The sequence below is a fragment of the Pleurodeles waltl genome, chromosome 8 (genome assembly GCF_031143425.1).
Source record: "Pleurodeles waltl isolate 20211129_DDA chromosome 8, aPleWal1.hap1.20221129, whole genome shotgun sequence".
NCBI lineage: Eukaryota > Metazoa > Chordata > Amphibia > Caudata > Salamandridae > Pleurodeles > Pleurodeles waltl.
Genome location: NC_090447.1, coordinates 1228445331 through 1228463538, shown reverse-complemented (window position 1 = coordinate 1228463538; position 18208 = coordinate 1228445331).

The following is an 18208-nucleotide window of genomic DNA, read 5'->3' as shown; positions in this document are numbered from 1 at the left end:
TTATTTCTGCATTCCTTACGGCCAGGTTGGGGGTGACTGTCATAAATTGGAGCACTTTACTTTTTGAGGTACCATAATAAAGGAACGGCGATCTTATGAGACATAGGCCCTCATTCCGAGCCTGGCGGGCGGCGGAGGCCGCCCGCCAGGCTTCCCCCCTCCGAAATACCGCTCCGCGGTCGTAAGACCGCGGAGGGTATTCCGAGTTTTCCCCTGGGCTGGCGGGCGGTCTTCACAAGACCGCCCGCCAGCCCAGGGGAAAACTCCCTTCCCACGATGACGCCGGCTCGTAATAGAGCCGGCGGAGTGGGAAGGTGCGACGGGTGCAGTTGCACCCGTCGCGTATTTCAGTGTCTGCTTTGCAGACACTGAAATACTTTTAGGGGCCCTCTTACGGGGGCCCCTGCCGTGCCCATGCCATAGGCATGGGCACGGCAGGGGCCCCCAGGGGCCCCGCGACTCCCCCTCCCGCCATCCGGTTCCCGGCGGGAGAACCGCCAGGAACTGGATGGCGGGAGGGGGAGTCGGAATCCCCATGCCGGCGCAGCATGCTGCGCCGGCTTGGAGGATTCCTTTGGGGCAGCGGGAAACCGGCGGGAGACCGCCGGTTTCCCTTTACTGACCGCGGCTAAGCCGCCGCGGTCAGAATGCCCCGCGGGGCACCGCCGGCCTGTCGGCGGTGCCACCGCGTCCCACGGCCCTGGCGGACTTGTTCCGCCAGGGTCGTAATGACCCCCATAATCTTTTGGCTTTTTGTTGGCGGCGATTCAGAATGAGATTTACTGTTTGCAGGATTCCAAACAGCCGGGACAAATAATTCTTGTCAACATTCACTGAGATATGAACGAAGTACTTCTTCAAATATACGTGACATTAACGAAAGGCTTAGTGGGTTAACTGAATCATAGGAAGAAGTACAAAATAGATTTTCTTCACCTTATTCTTTCTCCTCATGTTCGTTTCGTTATACGTACTGTAGTATTGTTTAGGAGGAAGGGCGGTGAGACCCTTAGGTGATTATTAGTGGCCGTAGGTGGCTTGGGGCATCCATTGGTGATGCTGATGGAACATAGTCAGGCTTAGGACTAGTTCTGCCCTTATGAGTTATGGGCAGTCCAGGTCGTTTTGGTTTTAGTGAGACCTTATGAGAATAGACAGACAATGTGATAATTAACACTGTGTATTTTTCTTTACAGTTATCCCGTCCCTGCTGATCCTTCCCCTTCCTTCCCTCGCTTGATTACTCCAATGCACTGTGGTTTTTTATCAGTGACTTGGTGGTGTCAGGAGGTGGACCTTGTTTGCATCACACCGAGTCTGAGGAGTACCTACACCGTGACACCATAGGGATCTCAAGCAAGGGGCTCTGCATGACTGCCATTGCAGCCTGCGTGAAAAGGTACAAGCACCTTTTCACTGCCACTTTTCACTGCACCAGGTCACCTATAACCCACCCCTATGGCAGGCCTTCGAGCCCAGAGGGCAGGGTGCAAAGTACTTGTGTGTGAGGGCACCCCTGCACTATCAGAGGTGCCCCCACAAACTCCAGGCCCATTTTCTCCAGACTTCGTGAGTGCGAGGATGCCATTTTACGCATGTACTGGACATAGGTCAATACCTATGTCTCGCTACATAATGGTACCTCCAAACATAGGCATGTTTGGTATCAAACATTTTGGAATCAAACCTCAATGCTTTTGCAAGCATTGGGTGTATGATTCCATGCACTCTGGGGGCTCCATGGAGGACCCCCAGTATTGCCATTACAGCTTCTGAGGGTTTCCAGGCAGCCTAAGCTGCTGCCACCTCCTAGACAGGTTGCTGCCCTCCTGTTGCTTGAAAAGCTCAATCCCAGGAAGGCAGAACAAAGGATTTCCTTTGGGAGAGGGGTGTTACACCCTCTGCCTTTGGAAATGGGTGTTACAGGCTTGGGAGGGGTAGGATCCCCAAGCCACTGACAATGTTTTGAAGGGCACATTTGGTGCCCTCCTTCCATAAACCAGTCTTCATCAGTTCAAGGACCCCTAGTCTCTGCTCTGGCACAAAACTGGACAAAGGAAAGGGGAGTGACCACTCCCCTGTCCATCACCACCCTAGAGGTGGTTCTCAGAGCTCCTCCAGAGGGTCCCTGGGTTGTGCCATCTTGGACTGAAGGTTGGCAGGGAACTCTGGGAGCATCTGAGTGGCCAGTGCCAGCAGGTGACGTCAGTGCCCCCTCCTGATAGGTGGTCACACAGCTAGGTGACCAACCCACCTTTCAGGGCTATTTAGGGTCTCTCTCCTGGGTAATTCCTCAGATTCAGATTGCAAGACTCCAGTAGGAATCCTCTGCAACCTCCACTTTGACTTCTGACTAAAGAAACTGTATCTGTACACTCCAGGACCCGACAAGCCGCAACAAAGAAGTAAGACACCTCCTGCAACATTGTATCCACGGCTCCTTCCAGCAACTGCAACATTTCCCTGGTCATGCATCCTCTGAGGACAGCCCGTCTTCAGTCTGCATCAGAAAGAAGAAGGAATCTACCTTGGGCTGAAGGAGTCACTCCCCTGCTTCTGCAGGCACCAACTGCGATGGTGACTAGCTTTATGGGTCCCCTCTCCTGAGCTGCCTGGATCCTGCTTCACAGGAGGTGGACTGAAGTGGTCCCAATGGTCCTCTCTTCCACCTGTCCAACTTGTGTTGAGGTAAGCCCTTGCCTACTCACGCCATGCTACTCAATACCACTCTGTGACATGTCACTCCACACAATGCCACACTACAAAACTGCACTCCCACTCCATGTAACAACACTTCACTCTAAAAAATGCCGCTCCACTCTAAGTAACTGCACTCCCCACAACTGCACCCCACTCTACACCAAACCTCATCACTCCACTCCACTCCACTCTAGGCCACACCACAACATGCCACACCACTCCACGCAATATCACTGCATGCAACACCACTCCACTCTACACAACGCCACTCCACTCTACGCTATTCCATTCCATGCAACTGCACTCCACTCTACGCAATGCCATTCTATGCAAAATCACTCCACACAACTGCACTCTACTCCATACCACATGACATTGCTACACTCTACGTAATGCCACTCTACACAACACCATTCCATGCAATGCCACTCCACTCCACTCTACACAATGCCACTCCATGCAAGTCCACTGCACTCAATGCCACGCCATGCCACGTCACTCCTCGCCACATGACTCCACTTTATGCCACTCCACTCTTGCAATCTACTCCACAATAGACCACGCTACTCTGCAATGCTCTGCTTTAATCTACACAACACCCTTTACGCCACTCAACTCTGCTCTGCACAACTCCACTACACTCTATAGCACTCCACAACACTCTGCTCCACTCTAAAACTCTACTCCACTCTAAAAATCTGCTCCATTCAACTCGATGCCCTTTCATTATATAACACTATACACCTTACATTACACTGCACAAGACACACCACTCAATAACACACCATAACACTCAACTCTACACCACTCTACCCCACACCACTCCATAACACTACACTCAGACAATTTTAGAACAATTCACTCCGTGCCCCATTACACCAATAACTGTTATCCATACTGAGTAGTGGCCACACTAGAGTATAGCACGGCTAAAACATACTGGCAAAGCCATAGGTGAGACCTATTGGCTATGCCAATACTTGCTTTCCTTAGCTCTGCAATCCTCTGTGGTGAGTGAAAAGTTGTTACTGCTGCAGATTGCTCTGCTAAGCACTCTGCCACAGCCCTGCTCGCTTTTTCGAGGCTTCTTACATGAGCACATTTATGCAAACATTTTATTTTTTTATTTTTCATTCTTAAGTACCAGTCATCCGTCTTAGAAATATAAATACAAGTTTTCAAATAATTTGTCAAAATAGCCATTTCATAACAATATAGGTGCACACAAAGGCACATCAGCCATACATACATTTGATTGCTTAGAAAAGATATGGAGTTAAACTGTTGACTGTGGAACCAGTAGGTTTTAATCCAGACTTTCTCACTTGACTACATTGTGCAATTTTCGGCAAATCCGATAATCTTCATTAATGTGAATCCTATCTGAATAGTTTGAAGAAGATGTTAAATAAACAGAATCACTCCACTCTCCTGGTTACCTTGTGGCGTAGCTGGATGTTTAGTGTGACATCCAACACCACACAATTCCTCACCATACAATTCACCATCACCCAACATAAATACAATCCACATAATACCACTCACCACAACATGATTCAGCTCCATATGATTACACTCTACTCTATAAAAGATAAATACACCCCACATAAATCCACTTTATGCCACGTAGCACCAGTCTACATAAATGCACTCCAAACTATGCCAGATGATTACAATCAGCATAATTTCAGTCAGTTCCACATAGAGACATGCCACATGGTTCATCTTCACACATTTCCATTACAACAAACCACATAATTGAACTCAACAACACAATTACACAGCACAGCACATAAATCCAAACCACACCACATCACAGAATTATACATCATGCCAAAAAATAGAATAGTACACCACATCATTAAACTCCACAACATATGACTCAACAACACAAAATACCAATCCAGATTATTACATTTCTAGTTCAATACTACACAATTACTATCCACATAACTCCTCTGCACTCCAAGCCACAGAATTATACTCCACAAATCATTCCAGACCACTCTATTCCACAACTAAAAATTCCAATCCAACCCACATAATACTATTCCAGACCACATACATCCGCTCCACTCCATAACACACAGGTAAAAGACATTGTCATTTACAATGCCAAGGTTTAGTTTTAGGCAGGGGCAGCTCACATCCCCCCCAGCTTCTTTCTTTTTCCCCTAACTCCCTGTTGCTGCTTTAGCTGTTGCGTTTGTCTTCGTAGTTATCCTTTACAGCCCCAAGTCCCTAACTATCCACCATGCCACATAATTCCATTATACAAATTCACTCCACACCACACAATTCCACAGTTTACAATTCCTGTCCAACCCACATAATTCGACTCCAAACCACATACATCCACTCCAATCCAAACCAAAACACATGGGTAAAATACATTGGCCCTCATTACAACATTGGCGGTAAATGGCGCCTACTGCCGTGCTGACGGCCGCCAACATACCGTGACTGCGGCGGCATACCGTTACCGGTATTAGGACCCACACAGAGAAATCCGCCACTATACAGACACACACACACGTCCGCCAACCCAAAGGTCAGTGCTAAACAGGCGATAGCAAAACCCACACCGTTACACCAACAGAAATAAGCCTACAGCATCATGACCCACGAATCACCGCAGCAGACATACAACCACAGTAAACCATTGGTGGTACACAGGCCTGCGCTCATAATACACACACACTAACAAAACAGCATCACATTGGACAATTCAAACGACACACATCTGACACGCATACACACACCACACCCACACACCCACAACACTACAAAACACACAAGCACATTACCCACAACCCCTTAGAAAGAAAAAAAATATTGCCAACTGAGAGAGAGAGACAAGCCAGGAGCACCCACTGAATCAGAGCCACAGAACACCATCACCCATACACCATCCACGCACCTCACAGCACACACCCCAACACAGCACCCCACACACCCTCACACATACCACTCACACTACACCCATGGCACCCCAAAGACACCCCAGGTTCTCTGAGGATGAGCTAAGGATCATGGTGGAAGAAATCATCCTGGTAGAGCCACAGCTATTCTGATCACAGGTGCAGCATACATCTATTGCTAGGAAGATGGAGCTATGGCGGAGAGTTGTGGACAGGGTCAACGCCGTGGGACAGCATCCAAGAACACGGGATGACATCAGGAAGAGGTGGAACGACCTACGGGGGAAGGTGCGTTCCGTGGTTGCAAGACACCAGGTGTAGGAAAGTACCATCTTTCCTGGCATGTTACCCCCATTTTTACTTGTATGTATGTTTGTTTTTGCCTGTGTCACTGGGATCCTGCTAGCCAGGACCCCAGTGCTCGTAAAGTGTGCCCTGTATGTGTTCCCTGTGTGGTGCCTAACTGTATCACTGAGGCTGTGCTAACCAGAACTTCAGTGTTTATGCACTCTCTGCTTTTAAAATTGTCACTGCAGGCTAGTGACTAATTTTACCAATTCTGATTGGAATACTGGAACACCCTTATAATTCCCTAGTATATGGTACCTAGGTACCTAGGGTATTTGGGTTCCAGGAGATCCCTATGGGCTGCAGCATTTCTTTTGCCACCCATAGGGAGCTCAGACAATTCTTACACAGGACTGCCACTGCAGCCTGAGTGAAATAACGTCCACATTATTTCACAGCCATTTTACACTGCACTTAAGTAACTTATAAGTCACCTATATGTCTAACCCTCACTTAGTGAAGGTTAGGTGCAAAGTTACTAAGTGTGAGGGCACCCTGGCACTAGCCAAGGTGCCCCCACATTATTCAGGGCAATTTCTCAGACTTTGTGAGTGGGGGGACACCATTACAAGTGTGAACTACATATAGGTCAATACCTATGTGTAACTTCACAAAGGTTACTCCGAACATGGCCATGTAACATGTCTTAGATCATGGAATTGTCCCCCCAATACCATTCTGGTATTGGGGGGACAATTCCATGATCCCCCGGGTCTCTAGCACAGAACCCGGGTACTGCCAAACTGCCTTTCGGGGGTTTCCACTGCAGCAGCTGCTGCTGCCAACCCCTCAGACAGGTTTTTGCCCCCCTGGGATCTGGGCAGCCCAGTCCCAGGAAGGCAGAACAAAGGATTTCCTCTGAGAGAGGGTGTTACACCCTCTCCCTTTGGAAATGGGTATTAAGGGCCTGAGAGGAGTAGCCTCTCCTGGCCTCTGGAAATGCTTTGAAGGGCACAGATGGTGCCCTCCTTGCATAAACCAGTCTACACCAGTTCTGGGAGCCCCCAGCCCCTTCTCTGGGGTGAAACTGGACAAAGGAAAGGGGAGTGACCACTCCCCTGTCCATCACCACCCCAGGGGTGGTGCCCAGAGCTCCTCCAGTGTGTCCCAGACCTCTGCCATCTTGAAAGGAGAGGTGTGACGGCACAATGGAGACCACTGAGTGGCTAGTGCGAGCAGGTGATGTCAGAGACCCCTCCTGATAGGCTCTTACCTGGTTAGCTAGGCAATCTTCCTCTGAGGGCTATTTAGGGTCTCTCCTGTGGGTTCCTCTTCAGATAACGAATGCAAGAGCTCACCAGAGTTCCTCTGCACTTCTCTCTTCGACTTCTGCCAAGGATCGACCGCTGACTGCTCCAGGACGCCTGCAAAACTGCAACAAAGTAGCAAGATGACTACCAGCAACATTGTAGCGCCTAATCCTGCCGGATTTCTCGACTGTTTCCTGGTGGTGCATGCTCTGAGGGCTGTCTGCTTTCTCCCTGCACTGGAAGCCAAGAAGAAATCTCCAGTGGATTGACGGAATCTTCCCCCTGCTACCGCAGGTACCAAACTTCTGCATCACCGGTCCTCTGGGTCCCCTCTCATCCTGACGAGCGTGGTCCCTGGAACACAGGAGCTGGATCCAAGTGACCCCGACAGTCCACTGGTCCTTCTGTCCAAATTTGGTGGAGGTAAGTCCTTGCCTCCCCAGGCCAGACAGTAAATCTGTGTTCTGAGTGAACTGCACCTGCTAGGGCTTCTGCGCACTTTTGCAAGGATTCCTTTGTGTACAGCCTAGCCCAGGTCCCCAGCGCTCTGTCCTGCATTACTCAACTCCCTGAGTTGACCTCCGACTTCGTGGGACCCTCTTTTGTTGTGCTGAGACGACCGCCATGCTCAGATCTTCTGAACACCTGTTCAAGTTCTTCTGCGGGTGCTGCCTGCTTCTGCATGGGCTCTCTCTTTGCTGAGCGCCCCCTCTGTCTCCTCCTCCAAGGGACGACCTCCTGGTCCTTCCTGGGCCCTGGCAGCACCAATTTTCTTTAACTGTGACCTTTGCAGCTAGCACGGCTTGTTTGTGGTCTTTCTCTGTGGAAACAACTCTGCGTCCTCCAGCATGCCGTGGGGCATCTTCTGTGCAAAAGAGAAGTTCCTGGCATCTTCCATTGTTGCAGAATCTTCAGCTTCTTCCACCCAGAGGCATCTCTTTTGCACCTTCATCCGTGGTTTAGTGGGCTCCTGCCACCCCTGGATACTTGCGTGACTCTTGGACTTGGTTCCCTTCCTTTACAGGTCCAGGAATCCGTCTTTAGTGCTTTGCAGTCAGTTGTTGTCTTTACAGAATCTCCCATAACGACTTAAGTGTGTTTATGGAGTAGTAGGGTAACTTTATTCCTACTTTCCAGGATCTTGGGTTGGGATATCTTGGACACCCTTAGGCCCATATTTATACTTTTTTTTTACGCAAAAGCGGCGCAATCTTACAAAATACAATTGTATTTTGTAAGTTTGCGCCATTTTTGCGTAAAAAAAGTGGCGCAAATGTGGCGTTAAAAAAGTATAAATATGGGCCTTAGTGTTTTCTTACACTCCCAGCGACCCTCTACAAACTACACTAGGCCTGGGGTCCATTTGTGGTTCACATTCCACTTTTAGAGTATATGGTTTGTGTTGCTCCTAGGGCTATTGCATCCTATTGTATTCTACAGTGCTTGCACTACTTTTCTAACTATTTACTTGCCTGATTTTGGTTTGTGTGTATATTTTGTGTATTTTACTTACCTCCTAAGGGAGTATATCCTCTGAGATATTTTTGGTACATTGTCACTAAAATAAAGTACCTTTATTTTTAGTAACTCTGAGTATTGTGATTCTTATGATCTAGTGCTATATGATATAAGTGGTATAGTAGGAGCTTTCCATGTCTCCTAGTTCAGCCTAAGCTGCTCTGCTATAGCTACCTCTATCAGCCTAAGCTGCTAGATCACTACTAATCTACTAATAAAGGATAACTGGACCTGGCACATGGTGTAGGTACCATCAGGTACCCACTATAAGCCAGGCCAGCCTCCTACAGGCAGCACCGCCACCTGCCCCGCAGCCAGCACCGCCACCTGCCCTGCCGCAAGCAGCACCACTGCCAGCAGCAGCAGCCCCAGAGGGCAGCCGTCCGACACTGCAGGTGAGGGCCTGAAGGCTACCACCACAACCGCCAGCACCACCACCTGCACCGCGGGCAGCACCGCCACCTGCACTGCGACCAGCACCGCCACCTGCCCCGCCACAAGCAGCACCACTGCTAGCAGCAGCAGCTTCAGTGGGCAGCCGTCCGAGGCTGCAGGTGAAGGCCTGGAGGCTACCACCACCACTGCCAGCACCGCCACCTGCAGCGCAACTGCGATTCACTGAGCAGCCGTAACCGCTGGGGAGCTGTGTGTAGTGGTGACTACATGGGCTGCAGTGCATCCTGGCCCCTGCAAAAGCTGTCAATGTGACACTCAGGTGAGAGACTGTGACCTTGCACTCCAAAACATCTGCATCACAGGGCGCAAAGCCCCCTCCAAAACCAGTGGAAGAAGGCATTCACTCAGCCCCTCCTTGCCAGGATGAAGAACACTGGGCACAAGGCCCCCTCCAGAACCAGTGGAAGAAGGCATCCACTCACTGCATCGTTGCCAGGATGAATCACACTTGGCACAAAGTCCCCTCCAGAACCAGTGGAAGAAGGCATCCACTCAGCCCCTCCTTGCCAGGATGAAGCACACTGGGCACAAGGCCCCCTACAAAACCAGTGGAAGAAGGCATCCACTAGAGAGACTGTTTCTTTGCACTCCCCAAGACCAAGCAGTGGGAAAAGCACCCACTTGAGAGACTGTGGCCTTGCACTCCCCAGGACCAAGCAGTGGGCAAACCACCCACTTGAGAGACTGTGGCCTTGTTCTCCCCAGGACCGAGCAGTGGGCATAGAGCCCCCTCCAGGGGCAGTGGCGTTGTACCATCTTTCGGCTGAGGTGCCCCCCCGTCCCCCTGAGGTGTCTGTGTGTTTTTGACCTGATGCCCCTGCAGTGTTCTCTCCATATTGAGGCAGGAGTCAAGTGTAGGCTTGGCCTATGTGTTTTGGCCACGGACAATTTTTGAGTGGGCATTGACCCGCATTTTGTATATATTGTGCATACTGTTTTTGCTTTATGAACGTATTTCTAAGTATTACTAATATTACACTCATTTGACTCCATTCCTTTTGTTCTTGCATTATTCCTGAGGGCTAGGGGGTGTATATGTAATGTTGTAGCATGTGTTTGTGTGTATGGTGTTGGGAGTGGGGGTGTTGGGTGTTGTGTGTGTTACTTTTCCCCCCCTCCTTTGTGTGCTAGGTGCAGTACTCACTGTGGTCGTCGTTGACGGCGTTCATGCTCCTGGTATATGAGAAGATACACCAGCATGGGGAAAACATGCAACTCGGACTCCATGTCATCCTGGTTCTTCCTCGAGTGTCGAGAGGTGAGTGGTTTCCCTTCAGAGTACTGTTTCCGCCGTGCTTTTGATGGCATTGGTACCGCCCCGGAAAAGCTGGCGGATGGGCGAGAGTTAATGCTGTGGGTGGTACATTGTCTTCCGCCTGGCTGTTGGCGGTTACAGCTGCGGTGTTTGTTGCTACCCCCGTGGCGGTCGGAGTGTTAAAGTGGCTGTCTGTGTTGGTGGTTTCTGCCATGGTCATGATTCAATTTTTACTGCCGGCCTGTTGGCGGTGTTAACGCTGCTTTAACACCGACCGCCAGGGTTGTAATGAGGGCCATTGTTGTTTACAACACCAGTAGCTCTAAGTCTTGAAAATGCAAAACCTATTGGCATTGCCAATGCGTGTTAAAAATAGGAACAATCTCTGGCCCAGGCCAGGTCAGTGGAATGAGCACCCCCTTCATGATAGCACTAAAAATTAAGGAAAAATAGGAGCACCAAACATCAATCCTATCCAAAAAGAGATCCCCTGGTACCTTGTCAAGCCCTGGAGCTTTGTGCAGAACAATTTTAAATGTAGCTTGTTTTATTTCTTCAAGTTAAAAGCCAACTTCTGCCAATTGGTCACTCAGAAATAAAGTGGGGTCTATCCTTGTTGGTTCCCATCATGTATGTTGATACATGAGTTACTAAATACCAGCACAGGAGCTTCACTTGGTTCAACAGTAGAGTACAATTTTGAAAAGTGAGCAACCTAATCGGACATTGAAATGTGATTTTCGACATGGTAAAAACTTTCAACTCTGCTTGGGGAGACAATGTTTCAAAAAGAGGGGTTGTCACCACTTCATGCTACAGTCAACAGGCGCTTCCAATTCCTGATCTCCCATTCTCTCTTTGCGTCCTGGAGGGCTTCTTTGAATGGACTCCTGTGTTCATTTTTATTAGTGACCTGTCTTGCTGTTTGACGGCTTCAGTAAGGGCCTTTCTCACTCTGCTGCACTCACTGTTATATCAGGTGGGCGCAGTACGTTTCCTAACTGATCCTCTAATTTCCAGATAGAAAATATCTCTAAGTTTCACAAACAACTTATTGTGGAGTGTACTAATGTTGGTCAGGACCTCCCCCTTCTCTAACAGCAGTTCTAGTAGCGACATCAACCCCCCTATTCGCTCAGCAATCAATCTATATAGTTCTTCAACTGATTCCTTAGATTGGGACCAAGTGCTCCATTTAACCCTACACTCATTGGTGGTCATGGTTAACATTCTATTAATGGCTCATCATGATTAGCTGGAGCAACAGGGACCACTGATCTCATATCAGGGGGCAGAGCATTATGGTCATTATCTTGCCAGGGTATAACAACCATATCAATTAATTTCGGCCATAGCCAAACACCACCCAAAATATAGTCTATGAGGGTTGTACTCTGTGGGCGATTTAATGTATGGATGTCTTCCCTGTCAGAATTAGATCTGCCATGAAGCCCTGGTTCAGCATGAATATGTTGATTTTTGTAGCCTCTGGGGACCATTTTTTTACAGGGGGAACATTAACTCTGTGAATGACCATCTTCCGCAGTTATGCAGTGGTCTATACTAGCATCAAGTGGTTCAACTTGACATTTGAGGTCGCCTCCCACAATTTTTCAAACCTCAGCTGGAAGTGCTTCTAAGTGAGAGAACAACAGTTCAATTACCTTTGATCTGTTGCCTACAGATCTACAAAAGATATAGATATTACAAACACCCATATGCAGAAGAACCATTCTAACTCCTGTCAAATCGGGTGCGATTAACTTGATTTCCTCGATCTTACATTGTATGGTTATTTTATTCCAAATTGTGACACTAACCAATGGTCTACCTCTCTTAGATGTGACAGCTTTCCGGGAATATGTGGTGAATCCTACACGGTGTAAAGGTGTAAGCGATCATGTTTTCTTGGAATAGACACACATCATAGGTGTCAATAAATGAGTACCACTTAGGGCAGGCCAACCTTGTCTGTAGCCTTGCCACATTCTAGGAAATGAACTTGTAAGATGAGGCAGAACTTTCACTGACTGGTCACCCACCATCCTGGGCAAAGTCAAGGTAAGAATCAGACCAAATGGCCTGGGCAAGACAATCTATAACTGCCAGGGCTTCAAAGCAGTTAGATGTCAGGATCCCTGGGAAACCAAAAGTGCCTTCATTGGTGCCACTATGAGGGTACGTACTGGTATCTCAGGAACCCCTGCTGAGCCCATTTACCATCTTGTCTGATGCTTGAAGTTAAGGGTAGAAGTGTAATATTCATAAAAATAACTTAAAGGTAGCAGTGTAATAGTCTCACTTTCTAATACAATGGTGTGATGCTCGCCAGTTCTCACATTCAGTTCTGTCTTTTATACCTAATGTCTAACATCTTGGAAATGGTTGATATCCTGAAGTCTGCTCTGATTCCTTTATTTGTTTTCTACCTCTCTCCCTCACTCAATCTGTTGTCATTCTTTATTGGTTCCATATTTTATGAAGTAACCTTGATGTCTGCAGATGCTTTTCATACTTTATTTCTCTGTATTGTTGTTCTCTGGCTTGATTCTGCATCCACAGCTTACCTTCTTGCTTAATACTGAGATGTTCTTATTGTTTTGTTTTCCAGAGCTCTTTGGTTAGATTCCGCAGTCACAACTTACCTCAACTTTTATTACTGAAATGTTGTCATTGTTTTGTTTTCCAGAGGGACTATGCTTGAGGTTTCAGCAAACAAAATAACAAGCCTGGTAAGATTATTCTTCTTAAAACTAAAACCTTAGTCAAAATCCAATGTACAGTTGTATTAAGAAGTGCAAGGTGTTTATTAGCAAGCATGTGGGTGTCAGAAACCTTTGCACTCCTTGAAGTTCTATGGTCATGCCTCGTCAAAGTTCATCATAACATTATGTGAGTGTTTCCTGGTTGACACTGATTCGTTTATCCTTAATTAGAGAAATGATAATGTCTTCTTTCACCCACTCCATTGTAATTTTGAAGTTTAGATCCATAAGAAATTACATCACCACCATACTGCTGAAAAATACTCTAATTATATGAAGACTAAGATTTATAAAATGTTTTGTGTTGGGTTTGCATAATTTTTTAAAGCAGACCTGACACAAATCTGTTTTGCAATAGCGCACAAGTCTCTGCCTTGCATAACTTGCCTTGCATAACTTTGAATCTGGGAGGCATTTTATGGGTGGTGCACGGCGTGTCATTGTATCCACTGATGGGTTTTGATGCATATCCATGTCTACAAAAACCTGTAGGCAGGGAATTGCACCAAAATCCTGCTCCTACCTGAGGCTGGCTTGTGTGTTCTTCTGTGCATGTGAGATTGCCTCAAATGTTAGCTTTGTCTAGGAAGGACCTGTGTACTGCACAAAACTATCCTGACAAAGATGCTGATTTCCTGGTTTAAAGGTACCAGTAATAGCACTAGCCAGCACATGTGTATCAGTTCATTGAGAGAGCTGAACTTTGCCATTTCTATGTAGGTACCTGAGAATGAACGAAAATCATTAAGCAGCAAATAACAACAATATAATATCCATTGGGTGGTTACCAGGTATGATAGAATCTATTTCACATCTGATATGTAAATACACACACACATCCCACAGACATCCACAATCCCACATATGCACACACACACACCATCACACACATGCGCGAGCACACACATGCACACACTCCTGTAAATGTAATGGATTCGAGAAACAAATTTGATGTTGGAGTTCCAAAGAAAACAAGGGGGCAAATATCTAGTGAGGGAGTGAAAAAAAAAGCCCTTAAGATTTTTCAGAGGTAAACACAGAAGTGGACACTTGGTCTCATTGCAAATCCTCCTAATTTTTAATTGTTTATGTCTGCTGAACTGCCATTTGACAGAAAGACTGCATTGTTGATTCTGTTTCATGGTACCTTCATTGATATCTATATACACTGAATTTCTGAAAGATACTTCTCAACTCAGATTCCACGCCATTTGAATGTTTCCCAGGCATCAAACTAGATCTAAAAGCTTTTCTCAAAGTACTCCTGAGCGCCGATGGGTGGTGTTGAGGTGACTGCGCTGATGTTGTTTCAGTATGGAAGTGGCATGCAGAGCTTCAAATAAGCGCCACTCAAGCATGCTGAACATTAGTTCCTTTTTTTCTGATAGACACTTCTTACTGCTGATTCCACACCTTTTGACTATACCTCAAGCGTCAAACTAGATCCAGACACTTTTAAAGCAATAGCCCTGCATGCCAATAAGTGATGTTGTGCGGCTCCATATCAATGTTGTTCCGCTCTGGAAGTGACATGTGAAGCCACATATAAGTGACACTCATTTCCTCGGAGCTTGCCCTTATCCTTCACAAAACTATATTTTCGAATTGTACAAAACAAAAACAGATGTTTAACCCTCTGTCCAGGTTGACATTAGTGCTACTGGGACTGATGGCCTCCTGCATCCTGCTTGTAAAGCATGTCAGGTAGGATATATGAGTTCTGCAGTGGGATATGTAGTCCCAGAGGACAAAACAGCAGCGGGATCTCTCTGATCACATCCAGATTTCGGATGAGACTACACAAGACCTGTTGGATCACCACTGGGTCAGTGGCAGACCCCTCTCTTCATTTTGTATACTGTCTGCAACCCCTACCCTGATGGGTTTTGAAAACATGTACTGTTAAGACACTTTTTAGATGCTTGGGGTGGTTTATTCAGGAAATATGCCATAGGATTCAGCATGCCTTGTACAGGGTGGGCGGGTGGAACTCTGCGGAGCTGCACAGATTTTTTATTTAACTCGGCGAAATTCTGCGGAAGACAACTCTGCGAGTTCCACCCATCCCTACAAGATAGTTCTTTTGGCTTTTTTGCTGCTTCTGGATCAGCCCTTCTTGTTTAAATTACTTGTTGTGATGCTTTTACTGAAATGTTTGCAACATATGTTTCCGCCTTCTATTAACATTATGCCCAGTGGGCCCTTCATTTGGTTCTGGTGTTTCTAATGTGTACTCCTTTTGAACCGCTGCACAGGTGTCCCCTATGGCTTTTCACCCACAAGGCAGTAACGCCTATTGCCATTACATTGGCCTGGTTACCTGCAAGCTCACTGAAAATTTTAAAACCTGTTTATTAATAATATAATATAAGGTCTGGTTGGTAGCAAAGACTTTCTTAATTTCAGCTGCAATCTATGGATGTAACTTGTGCTGTGGCAAGCTTTTTAATAATTTTAAAATAATTTTCATCCTTATTGTGTATTATGATATTTGTATTGCGAGATATTTAGATTTCTAGATTCAGTGTTTGTTGGGGGATACTAAGGGGGTCATTACAACCCTGGCGATCAAAGACCGCCAGGGCTGTTTTGGAGGTTGCACTGCCAACAGGCTGGTGGTGCAATCTCGGGTTTTACGAGCGCGGCGGAAGCGCCGTGATCGCACCGTCGGGACCAGCGGTTTCCTGCCACATTGGTCCCAGCGGTTTAAATCCCCCAGGGCAGCGCTGCCCAGGGGATTACGAGTCCCCCTCTCGCCAGCCTTTTCATGGCAGTAAGAACTGCCATGAAAAGGCTGGCGGAAAGGAGAGTCGCGGGGCCCCTGGGGCCCCCTGCCACGGCCCCATGGAGCTTTTCACTGTATGCTATGCAGACAGTGAAAAGTGCGACGGGTGCAACTGTACCTGTCGCACAGCTGCAACACCGCCGGCTCCAGATTTCCGCCCACCGGCCCAGCGGGGATTTCCAAATGGCCTCCGCAGGAGTGTGAGAGCATTGGCGGCCGCCAGGCGGATACAACTTGGCAGGCGGCGGTTGCCGCCCACCAAAGTTGGAATGCGGGCCTAAGTATTGCTCTTATTGTTTAGGAGCTTGTGGCTCAAATAAACATATTATTGATTGACTGACCTATGTAAAAGCACTATTCTAATATTACATATTTCTGTGATTGATTAGTTTCGATGGCATAACCACTATGACCATTCCCCTTCATAACTCTACTATTTTATGTTATTAATTTTAATCTCTTGCTTTTAGTCTTCTTTGTTTTTGTTTTAGTAGAAAGTATGAGGTTCATTAGCGCATGCAGGACAGGTTCCACTTTAGCTAGTTTACACATTAATTAGCCTGCCTGCACTTTGATTCACAGTCAGCAATTTGTCACCTATTGCTCAATTATAGATTTACTCACCAAGGGCTAGGTTATGTTCTGTGGCTTCTGTCTTTGAATTCTGTGGAAAGCTCACGTCCACGGCCGACTTCTAGAGAGATTTCTTACCTTAGAATTATCAGACTGTATCTGGAAATGTATTCATGAGCATTACCACTGTGAATCGGGAGGCAACGTTTTTCGCTTCCACTTGATGTTGCATTGTCTGCACTGGAAGTGACATTTGCAGTGGCTATATGGAGGGCCACCCCAGTGCACTAGCTTAAGTTCTTTTCTTTCGTACCAGTCAGGGCAGATCCGGATCAGCTACCCCTTGGTCATTTTTTGACTAAATTTGTAAATGCCTTTTTGAGGTTTTTCCACTTGGTGTGGCAGGCTGTCATCAAGGAAGGCCGGCTTCAAACCCTGCGGCACCTGTCACTAACCGACGTTGGTCACAAACCCACACATTTTATGTCACTGGTATCTAGAGCGCAACCAGGACCCGAAGGCCTGAGTCTGTTGTCGCACCATGAACCTGAAGGTCTTGAAAGAGCAGTCCCTTAAGCTCCTGGTGGCTTGACGTGCAAGGCTACAAAGATTGAGGTCCTAGTCAAGAGGAAGGTCCAGGGAGCAGTTGTGGTATCTGAGATCCTTGTCACACTTGGAGTCGTTGGGTCACTCAGGTAAGTCACACCACCACATGAAGTCAAAGAGATCTTCCACTTCTCCATGTCCATTGACCAATAGAGTGAGTGTCTTAAAATCCCCATTTTTATTCTAAAAACATAAGATAGGAAACAATATCTAAATCACTGGAATTGACCACTGACTAAGAGAGAAATTTCACCCAGAACGCAGATCCAGTTGGCATGGCACCAGGTTCCACCTCAACCAAAGAAGGTTACAACAAGATGTGTCTGAGGCTCAGGCAGCACTGAATGGTGCTATGACTATATTTGTCCCTGAACAAGCATACCTTTGCCTCTCGAAATAGCTTGCAGCCTCTTCCAGACAGCAAATCTTGTTGTCCCAGTTATGCATACCACCTCTCTGAAACTTGAGAAATGGGATTATTATTCATTGATCTACCAGAGCTAGCATAGCACCTAAAGATAGCACAGTGAACGTTTTAAGGCTACAAACTTTGATTTTTTCCCTGTAGTTGCCACTATTCATGAAATGCTTAGTAGCTTCTTAATTGTATCTTCTGTGATGTTAGCATACAATACTGTTTGCACTAGTCTAGAAATTAGAAAGAAATATGTTAAAAAATATATAGGTCAAAATGTACATTGGGTTTTAATTATCCTTGAGTGTGTAACGCATTATTGAAAGACTAATTAACCTGAACCTTTTATGGGACTGTTAATACCCTAGAAAGCATCTCCCTCACAGGAATGCTAAGTTGTTGGTGTGGAGTTGCTGATCAAATGGGACTTCTTTCCTCAGTGATGGTGCACTGAACTAATTCCTTTAACCCTTTGGTTAGGAACCCAAATCCTTCAGCCCTGGAGTCTCGAACCTATGACTCACAACACTTACCAACCCTCCCATCCTCCCTGTTCTGTGATCTGGTCTCTTTTTTGGTCTAAAAACACCCCACGTCAACAGAGCTGCACACTGGT